This window comes from Coptis chinensis, chromosome 7 (genome assembly GCF_015680905.1).
Source record: "Coptis chinensis isolate HL-2020 chromosome 7, ASM1568090v1, whole genome shotgun sequence".
Classification (NCBI taxonomy): Eukaryota; Viridiplantae; Streptophyta; class Magnoliopsida; order Ranunculales; family Ranunculaceae; genus Coptis; species Coptis chinensis.
Window position 1 is genome coordinate 73,154,002 of NC_141462.1, and position 9,625 is coordinate 73,163,626.

Consider the following 9,625-nt stretch of genomic DNA (forward strand, 5'->3'; position numbering starts at 1 on the left):
CTTGCAATCGAATATATTCCTTGCACGTTCTTTATTATCCTCAATGGACTAAGCCTTTAGGGAATTATTTGCTCACTATATGTTCAAGAATATTGTATGCCAATCTGCTTTGGAACCAGTGATATTGAGTATGGGGAAGTCGAACTATCGGTTCCTTTCTCAGCCCCATGCAGCTGGAACTGTATGCCAGTTCTTTTAAACTGCAAATATCCTCGATGGGTTAAGCCTTTAGGGAATATGACCACACTAACTGTTCAGTAAACTATATGCCGGTTTGACTTGGGACAAAAGATAGTGTTCTTGTGAGCCTGAACTGTATACCACTTCCTGGTGCTCTCAAAACCTCAAACGCAGGGGTTGCTGGAAAGATCTGGGAAGGATTCAGATCCTAGCACACCATCATTGGCCTAAAACTATATCGGCATAATGGTGCTGAGGAAGACTCCTCCATTGCTATTATGGCGATACCCTTTTTATTTTTTTAAAATAAATTAGACCTATCGTTATTAAACACAGTGTTGTGCTCATGGCACCAAGTTGCTTTCGTAAAGGCATATGCTTCTATGCGATCGAACTTTTAGTTACAGTTAACTTCAGATGGCTCTCATGATATCCTGATCAGATTCTAGTTATGCCTCATCTTAATCTGTTTAGCCTGCTAGGGTCACCTATTGTTGTTCCAAATGAACTTTCGGGGCAACAGAAATGCACAGTAATGTATGTAATATAACATAAAATACTTCGAAGGCATACATAAAATAGAAAAGCTACAGAGCTCAGTAAGTAAATAGCATGCATAAAATAAAAGAGCTACAGAGCTCAGTAAAGTAAATTGTATATGAGCGACATAGCTTAATATTACAGACCTATAGAATAATTGTTTAAAAAAAATTGTTTATGTGAATTATCAACTGAAAGGCTTATGAAGCAGGGGTAGAATCAAACTTTGGTTCACTATCAGTGCTTGCTACTGCACCATCAAGAACTTTTGTTTCACTCTCAAGAACAGACTGTGTGGTTGGATTAGCTGGAACGGTTGGCTGAACAGAACATTCACCTGAAGCTAGAACTGGCAGAAAAGGAAGTTGAACTGGAGGCAGGTCATCGTTGGTGTCTTCTTCAGAAGATGAGGATTCATCAGGCATAAGTTCAGCTTGAATAGCGGAGATGCTGGTGTCCAGATCAGGGAACAAGACAAAAGTGTTGGTTACCCACCCTTGATCATCCAGCTGAGAAACGTACTTAGTAGCCTCAATAGCCTCCTCGAACTTAACTTGTTTGGCCGCATTGATAAACTTCTGAGAAACATCTTGTACCCTCAAAGCAAAACGAATGGCATTTTCGGCTGATCTCTTCTTCACTTCCTGCACCACCTCGGAATAGAACTTGGAGGTCTCAGCCAGGAGGTCATCAGCCTTCTTATCAGAACGAAGACGTTTCTCCTTCAGAGCTCTCTCATAGCTTGACATGACATCATTTGCATGGGCAATGGCTTAACCAAGGGTCCTCATCTCGGTGTTCCTAAAGTGAAGTTCCTCTTGGACCTGATAATGTTTTGCTTGCACGGTAGTGGAGTGGGCACACATTTCCAAGAACTTCACTTTCCAAGTGGCAGCATCAGCAGCTTTTTTGGGCTTTATCGAGAGAGCTCCGAAGGTTGGAGATAATGTCTCTCATATTCTTGAAGCCAGTATCAGATTTCTTCTCTTTCACCAAGAGCTGGTCAACCTGGATCTGCAGCTCCGCAGCTCTCTTCTCAACAGCTTTTTTTGGCCAAATCAACTCACCGGTAGCCATGGCATCAGTGGATGTATCTGTGGTGGCCGCAAAGATGGGTTCTTTCATGGCCAAAAAGTTATTCACTAATTGGAAAAGAATATAAGATGTGTAAGTAACACAATGAGAGAAACCGAACATTGAACAGAGAAGAAAGTCTTACCTTGGCAAGGTGAACAGTAGATCGGCAATAGGACATGTCCAAGTTCCTAGCAATATTGGCTTCAGCCTTGTCAACAGGAAGTCGCGCAGCTTCCAAAACTCAAAGCGCGATATCAACATCTTTAACAGAGTGTTTGTTGGTAACAGGTTGTTCATCAATTCTTCCCCAACGCCTCATATCCACTATCATCTCCCTTTCAGGGGAATCTAGAGATCGAGGCGAGAAAGGGATGTCATCACTCTCCCTCCTCCTATCACCAAATTGAGGAGGGGAGAGCGATAGTCACAGCAGTTGTTTCAGCAATACCTTTCCCCTTGCAATTATCAAGGAGGGAAGGGTCAACAGTTATAGGGACATTATCACCAGTTTGACCAGAACCTGTAGGAGGATCCAGAACTGGAAGGGGTACAACTATGTTCTTACAAGACTTAACAGGTGGGGGGATAGTAGCAAGAACCTTAAAAAGTGTTTCTTCATTCATGATAAGAGGACAAAATCTCATTTTCTTACCAGATGGGGCAACATCAGAAGTAGAATCAGCTCTCTTCAGCTTATGACGATTGGACACATACACTTCCCTTTTAAAATTACTAGCCGCCAGCAGTTTTGGGCCTCTCCCACCAGTGATTACACAATCATCGCTGACAGCAGGCTCCTGAACTGGTCCCGATGCCGCAACATCACTAGAGGCGGCCACAGAGCTCTTCTCCTTCCGGTTTTCCCTCCTTCTAGTGTTTAAAGAGGATTCCTCCTGAATTGGAAGAGGAAGAAGTCTAGCATCTTGATCCATAGGAGGAGGAAGTGTTGTGCACCCAAAATTCACAGTATTTATCCCAAAAAGGGAAAAGCCAGTGGCAAGTTGCACCAATTCTTCAGTAGACATGTTAAAGTATTCAGAAAGATGGGTGGGATTAGGAACTATCACCCAAAGCATTCTCTGTTCCTTGGGGATCTTCTTGATGAAATCCACCGTAGCAGCATCAGTTGCAGTTAGTTGATTCCATGGGGAAGAGTCATCTAAGGAAAAATAGTAAAGAAACTCAATTGAAAGACTTTCATAATAATTGCAAAATTTGTAAGGAAAGAGACTTACTGGTTGGAGCATGGGTGTGTTTTCTGGGAACATGAATTCCCACAGGCTCACCATCATCATCGGGCGATCTAACGTCCACGTATCACCCAAAGACGAGATGGTGGTCACTCAAATTCGTCACTCTGCTTTCCCTAAAAAAAGACGATCGAAGAGTTCTTGTCTCTGGTCATGAGGTAGTAGTAGGATTGGTCTCGAATATGCCGGACCTCATAAAAATAACCAAACACCCAGGGGTTCAGAGTGAATCCATGTATCTTGGCAAGAAGGGCAGAATGCATGATAGTTCTGTAGAACAGGGGTACTGCCTGACCAAGAGCAAGATTGAAGTGAATCAGACACTCTCTCAGCAATGGGTGGAGGGGAAGAGTGAGTCCGGCCCTAATCTAACCAATGGTGATGAGAGCCACCTTCTTGTAGGCCAACTCTTCAGATAACCTCCCCTACTCCAGTCCGATATCTTCAGGGATATGGAACTTCTCCCGGATCTGTTCCAGAGAGGAAAGATCTCCGAAGTTTACAAGTAACTAGTTGGGATTCATGATCGGAAAAGAAGAAAAGTTTCAAGTTTTAGTTAAACCCTAAAGGGAGATTAAAAGGTTCAATATCAAAAAGGTAGCAGAAGCAATAATGAGAATTCTCTTACCATATCCTTTATATACAAATAAGATGGATGGTTAGGATGAGCCTAAGCGGTGCGTCTTTTCGGGATGGAACTGTCATTATTACTTTTTTCGGGAAACAACGTGTCTTTTATAGCCGTCTTTTCAGAAGCCTTAATTAGTTGGGTACGTCAGCAGTTCCAGCAACAATTTTGGAAAAGGATTCTCGCACCAAAAATAGCATCGCTTCAAGCACCCACATACTAGGTGGCAGGAGAGGGGGCATCTGTAGGGGGATTTCCCGTCACTGAACAGATGATATGTGTATGGGAAATAACCTAAGGCTATAGATGTCCAGAATGAGACGAGGACCATTGGATCAGTTCTGTGAATAAGTGAACTCGTGCTTCGCACAAGTGTTTTGTCACAGCCCGAATTTCTAAACAATAACAAAGTGAATATGTGAAATATAATTATCTCAAACATCACTAGGTTCACTTGTTTAAAAACCCAGACTATGACGGAGAATACTACACATACAAACCCTAATATCAATGTCATAAAAGAAACAACTTAAATAACAATAATCCCAACAATTATCCGAAATCTCTTTATTAAGATAACATCCTTCCAAATAAAACATCAAAACAAACTCTCCAAATAAAATTCATCACTACCATGTCCTTATGCCATGAAAAAATAAACTACGTTATTACATTCTTCCAACCAAGAAAATCAAACCTAAAAGAAAACTAACGGACCGCTCCAGGCACGAATCCCAATCACACCATGTTTCCACCGCCTTCCACCTATGTTCCTAAGAACACACCCACGCTGCCAAAACAAAAAGCAAACATGGGTCAACAAAATTGAATTTGCTGGTATGAGTAGACTAAACACATATAAACATTTCAAATTCTTACTTATCCCACTAACACTTTAAATCTATCATAACCTAACCATTCTTGGAAGGGAAGATGTGGTTCCGTCATCTCAAACGGCATAGTTTCTTCCCAAGCAAAACTTCCATTTTATTAACCTCCATTTTATTAACTCATTCTAATAACTCCCTTTTAATATCTAAATAATTAAATTACACTTACCGATATCCGCCGCTGTATAAGGGTAGGACCGCGTCCCTGCACAAAATATTATTAAGTCCTACCCTCCTGCAAAAGAAAGTTAGAACTTGTATATATAACAGATGTAGTTATTCTATATGTATTTAAAGGTAAACCCAAGCACGCTCGTATAAACAAATCAATTTCTCTTGTCAATTACTCGACTACTTTTCTTATACACCCACCCTTTAGTACCTACTCCACGATTTGCACTCCACACATTTGCCAAATCACACATTCCCTCGTGCCTCTCTCCAATCAATACCACAATATCATAGCCATCTCTCGGGCTTTCATACACATATTTCCACGACCTCTTTGGGCACAAAAACTCAGTCATTCATGGCACATTCAATGAATACCTATCATATCACTAACGGGCCATTCATGGCACATTCAATGAATGCCCCGGTCATTCCTGCCACATTCAAGGAATACCCAATCCTACATTCCCGTACATTCAAGGAATACAACTAACCCGCAAGGCGAATACCTTAGTTCCTCTTTAGGGCAATCAACTACAATCTGGTCATTCATGGCACATTCAATGAATACCCGAGTCATTCATGGCACATTCAATGAATACCCTTATATAACACTAACGGGCCATTTATGGCACATTCAATAAATGCCCACCTACATATGACTTCATCACTCATAAACTAAATTCTAAGACTTGAGGCGGAGAGTTCTAAAAGGGTGCGGTAAGTTTTGTTTACGCATTATGGTATTTTATTGCATAGATTATTTCAGAGAACGTAGGAAAATCTTGATTCAATTATTTTTGGTTTACGCGTTATTAATTTCATGAATATATAAGTGTCATAACGTTGTGTATCTCAAAAGACCAAAAATCACCAAGCAAGAAATACACGCATACAAGTATATTTATAAAGGTCCTAGCCTAAAATCAAACACGTTAATAGTCCTAGACTTATCCTATTAGACCGAATCATAATTTTAGGAAAAGTCAAAATTTCGGTCAATCTGGTCAAAGTCAACCCCTGGTCAAAGTCAACAAATCAACTCGGGTCAAAGTCAACAAATAACTCGGGTCAACCCGCCTAAACTCCAAAAACCCAAAAGCCCAAATCCTAAGGCCCATAGTCTAATCTAAAAGTCAAATTTTAAAATCCAAAACCAAAAAGAGAATAGCCCACGATTTTGGCCCAAGCCCAAAATCGTTTTTGGGTACTGTTAATCTCCTTCTTCTCTACTTTCAAACAACCACTACCGACCACCACACAGCCACCACCGGCCACCCATCAGTAAAACAAACCCAGCGGTTTGGTTCAGGGAGAAAAACCCTCTCTACCCATATAAAAAATACTTGATTCTGTTATACTGAGAAAAAATCGACCGACGCCATTAAAGGTTGATTTCAAGCTTCAACTGTCAAATTTCCAACATCCAATCCACCACCAACAATCCCCCTCAACCCAACAACATATCCTCACAACAAAATCTAAACAAAACGCATCCAAACCCGACAACAGTTAAGCAACAACAACACTAAACGGTTATGTTCTCGCTTGAACGCCATTAATGGCTATTCAAGCTTCACATCACTTCCCCTCATCTGAAACAACCACCTCTACTTCACCACGCCCAGTCCAAACCTCATTCATGACATTCACAGCAACAATTCAACAATACAAATAAAAACCATACAAAAGAAAAAAAAAAGACAAGGAACGGTTTGACTGCTGATGGCGACACCATCAGCCACCAGTGTCCAGACTTCGGCAGTTTAATTGCCAAGAGTCGTCCTAATTGATCAGGGGTTCAAAATGGTGTTTAACCATTAACAGAGTTGACAAAAAAAAAGAATTTGAGAAAGAACGGCATTACTGGTGTGTTTAAATCGAAACGCATAAAAAAAATATGATACAGTATGACTACTCACTGTTAAAATCGAATAGCCCGAACATCTCCCCGAAATCGAAACCCCGCCGCTTCATCACACGCTTGAACCGATTATCTTTCTCGTTCAAAACCCCCCTTTTTTTTCTCTCAGTAAAACTCTCACCTTTTTTCTAAAACTCTAGTTTTTTTTGTTTTTCTCCAAAAAAGCTCTACGTGAGAAACCCCTATTTTCTCGTTTTTCAACCCTCTCCGAAAAACCAGGGTTTTAAACCTATCTACTTACTTACGGGCTTTTTTTTCTAACAACTGGATATCCTATTTCTGTTTTCTATTTACATTATTATTATTATTTCTATTAATATTATTATAGGAAAAAGCAAATAAAAACCCGGGGTGTTATATGTTTAGTGGACATGTGCTAAGCACGTGACGGACCGCCTCTAAGCACAACAGTTCTCCAAGTCGTTAGGAACTGACATGGACAGTTCCTGAACAGAGGGAAGTTGATGAGGGCGATCTTTGATGATAAGGAAGGAATCACAATGTCATATCTTGGATAGTTACCTTTTAGATATAATCTTCCCATAAATGATAGGACATTATGATCAGCAAGGAAACTTACCTCTAATAAGATATGGTCTAGATTCAAACTTCCATAAAGAGGGAATTCCTAATAGGAAGATAGAGTCCAAAGATGGAAGGGAACTCACAAGCGATGAAGACAGCCCTAACCTTAGGACTCTCAAAGCTCTTCCTATATAAACCATATAGGGATTTCGCTCTTAGGAACTACACAAAATAGGGTTTGATTCTCTAATAGAACAAAGGAGATACGTAGGCAGCCGTCAGACGATTCAACCCTAAACTCACAACCATCTCATCCCTTCTCCATTCATTTAAAAGTTTCCAAGATCACAAGGCACAGCGGAAGATAAAGGAAAACTAAAAAAATCCCCTACACCAACCAAGTGGGAAAAGTTCATCAACTTCAAATTTCTTGCCCTACAAAATGAAGAAAATGTGCCAAGGACTTGGATAGAAAAAAATAATTGCCTAAGTTTATAAGTTAATACTTGTAACACAACAGATCTATTAAGCTTGCACATTGTTCTTCCGAATTATGTTCTCAAGTGAATTCAAATTTGTTTTGTACCACAAATTATATTCTAAGGGTAAAATGAAAAACAATTTAAAAAGAACAATAAACACCTCAAGCCACAGGAATATTTGGCTCTTCCAAATTATGCCTTGTAATCGACATAAGAAGCATGCTGCAAAAAGGAAGTCTGATAACCTCATAGTCCACATTTCCACCCTCAGAGTTCAAGTTTTAACAAAGCAAACTAATGCTTATACAAGCAGAGTGACTTTTATACGGTTATCGGTTGGACCAGTTTGGAAGTACGTGTTGCATATCACATTGTAGAGATTTTCTTACTATATACAGTGTACACTATAGTTTTTAGCCTCTGGGCATAAGTTATATTCAGGATCATGATAATGGTAAAAATGTTATGATGACAACGCATGTAAGCATGTAATCTGCACTTACGTGATGGATTTCGCTTGATTGACTGAAAAATCTTGATCACAGGGGTCAGGTCCACTTGGCAAGGTTCCAAGTAGCTACCATGTAATAACATGCATCATCCTGATCAGCTGTGACAAGAACTGAATAAGACAGACCCACATGCACATCCAATGAATCCAGTGTGATCTAACTAGTGTATGATCCTTCAGTTTCCACTAACACCATTTTATGGTTCTTGATTATGAAGCTTAAGCTCAATGCACTGCCTACATTAGAGATCCTAAGCATGTATGTCTTGCCTTCCACCAACAAAAAATCAAGCAGAGAACAATATTATATATCATTTTTTTTAACGATTGAACAAGCAACCAGATCGACTTATACAAAAAAATTTCTTGGACTTCTTACATCTACCAATCCCATAACAAAAATAATCCACAGTATATGAAGGATGCCACAAAACAATATCCACAAACTAGGCTAAGTCAAACGAATTCAAAAGACTACAACATTATGCTGGACATATGGACTATGAGGTTAGACTATCATCATTAATGTCCTTACATCAATTACAGATTATAAGGTTATTCTTTCTTTTTTGGCGCACCAAATGCTATAGTACGAATAAAATTAAGAAGGTAAAGGAGGATAGGATAGCCTACAACTGCAAGAACATTAAGAAAGAAGAAGCAAACAATGAGAAAATAAGAAACATTGGACCAATCACCACAAGATTGTATCCCAATGATAGCAAGTATCTCAAAAGGCTCGCCCTCAACCGACTCAACTTCGTTTTTGTCTAAGCCTAACTCCTTTACCAAGCATTTCACTCAACGATAAATGACAGTTATCATGGACCATTAGTTCACCAGTAAGCATTCATTTTTTTCATAGATCGATTGGGAATGAAAAGTTATAATATGTAGAGGAGCAACAATCAAATCTCCGATCAAAATATAGGGCGATTGAAATGATATGTCGCCATATTACTCTACATCAGTTTCCTTTCAATGAAGAGACACACAAGTCTCTAATTTCTCTTAATAAAGCAGATGATTCTAGCAGTCGAAACTAAGGCTTAATAACATCATGCCTAAAAATAAGAGTAACAAATATAAAGGATTCAGATCCAATGCACAATTAGCTTATTGAGTAGTTTAGTACTAGGCGGTCAGTGGCCATATCATGACAAAAAAAAAATGTAGTTGGCTGCTTTTGTATGTTATTATAACCTAAAAATCATCTCAATTAGTGGCATTCAATTCTCAATTTTTGATCAAGGCTTACCCACTAAGATCAAGCAATTCTAAGTTTGGATAGCTTGAATGCAATGGCAACTACAGATGCGTATGTGATTTCTAAACCAAGTACAAGAGACAACATGCCCAAACCACTGGCACATTAAAAAAACCAAACACTAATCTTAGTCAGCACCTCATTTTCAATTGTATTCACTCCTAGCATTTATTAAACTTT

The 9,625-nt window shown here is 39.4% G+C and overlaps 1 non-coding gene across 1 annotated transcript; it reads right to left on the reverse strand.

The window, feature by feature from the left end:
• Positions 1-9,069: 9,069 nt before the first annotated feature.
• Positions 9,070-9,189, reverse strand: LOC147488768 (small nucleolar RNA snoR111). The gene has a single exon (XR_015203323.1). It is a non-coding gene; the product is annotated as a small nucleolar RNA snoR111 (small nucleolar RNA).
• Between the last annotated feature and the right edge of the window lie 436 nt (positions 9,190-9,625).